Below are 1,716 nucleotides of genomic sequence, written 5' to 3'. Positions count from 1 at the left end.
CCATTCCCGACACAAGTGTCAATGCTCCTATTCTTCCTACCGAGCAAGTCCCATGGATCACGTACTATAGGAGGAATCTTAGAAAGGAAATAGTGTCGCCAATCACTTCTACGGCTCCAGTACATGAGTCAGAACGAGTGACAGTTCCAGGTACGAAGTTTTCTATTCCTAATAATGATAACATGTGTGGTGATAATGCTTGTGTTGAAAGTAGTGTAAGCAGAGACAGTACCGAGAATGTGACTAATGTGGATACTGATCACCATGATAGTACTGACAGTAACAGTGACAGTACTGAGAATGAGGCTTGTACGGGTAAAGGCAGTAATGAACCCTAGGTTCCGACTGAAAATGTTGAAGAAGGTATAGATGAGACAAAGTAGGATACTGAGTATGATGAGAAGTCAGAAGATCAGAAAGACCCAGATGAGACAAAGCAAGATACTAAGTGTGATGAGAAGTCAGAAGAACAGGAAGATCATGATGCCTCTCTTGACATTCCTATTGTTTTGAGGAAAGGAACGAGGTCTTGTACCAAGTACCCAATGCAGAGTTATATGTCTTATAGTAACTTATCTCCGGTGTTCAAAGTGTTAGCTATCAGCCTCAACACTGTTTCAATACCAAGCAGCATATATGCAGCTATGGAAATTCCTGAGTGGAGAGCCGCTGTCATGGAAGAAATGAAAGCTCTTGAAAAGAACGACACATGGGAATAGGTCACTCTTCCTGAGGGACACAAGATAGTTGGTTGCAAATGGGTGTTTACGGTTAAGTATAGACCTGATGGTACGATCGATCGATACAAGGCACGGTTAGTGGCCAGAGGTTTCACTCAGACCTTTAGGATAGATTACTCAGAGACTTTCTCTCTAGTAGCAAAGTTAAATGTGCTCCTCTTGGTTGCATTTAATAAGAATTGGCCTTTGCACCAGTTTGATGTGAAGAATGCATTCCTTAATGGAGAATTAGAAGAAGTTTACATGAGTCTGCCTCCAGGGTTTGAAAAACACTTCAGTCGCAAAGTTTGTAAACTGAAGAAGTCATTATATGGGTTGAAACAGTCTCCGAGAGCTTGGTTTAGCAGATTTACTACATTTGTAAAATCGCAAGGGTACAGTCAGGGACATTCAGACCATACCTTGTTCACAAAGAAGTCTGTGTCTGGAAAAATGGCCGTTCTAATTGTGTATGTTGATGACATTGTAATCTCGGGGGATGATACTTCAAAAATAGACAGATTGAAGAAAAGGATGGCCGAAGAATTCGAGATCAAGGATCTTGGAAAGTTAAGGTATTTTCTCGGAATGGAGGTGGCCCAGTCGAAGGAAGGCATCTCTGTCTCTCAACGAAAGTATACGCTAGATTTGCTTAAAGAGACAGGTATGATAGGATAACATCCCAGTTGGCACCCATATGGAAGCAAATACAGCTTAGTGATATGAGTAGTAGTGCACCAGTTAACAAGGAGAGGTATCAACGTTTGGTCGGGAAGCTAATTTATCTTTCCCATACGAGACCAGATATTGCACATGCAGTAAGTTTGATTAGCCAATTTATGCAGTCTCCTTATGAAGAACATATGAAGGCAGTGGAACGAATTTTGAGATATTCAAAGGCTTCTCCAGGCAGGGGATTAATATTCAGAAAGTCAGACAGACGATGCATCGAGGCCTATACAGATGCTGATTGGGCAGGCTCAGTGGTCGACAGAAA

At 41.8% G+C, this 1,716-nt stretch overlaps 1 protein-coding gene across 1 annotated transcript in view; it reads left to right on the top strand.

Annotated features, from left to right (window-relative positions):
* Positions 1–1,716, top strand: part of LOC120075704 (RNA pseudouridine synthase 3, mitochondrial) — a 12,574-nt gene that overhangs the window by 5,614 nt on the left and 5,244 nt on the right.

The sequence above is a fragment of the Benincasa hispida genome, chromosome 4 (assembly GCF_009727055.1).
Source record: "Benincasa hispida cultivar B227 chromosome 4, ASM972705v1, whole genome shotgun sequence".
Classification (NCBI taxonomy): domain Eukaryota; kingdom Viridiplantae; phylum Streptophyta; class Magnoliopsida; order Cucurbitales; family Cucurbitaceae; genus Benincasa; species Benincasa hispida.
This window is presented reverse-complemented; position numbering and strand designations above follow the sequence as displayed.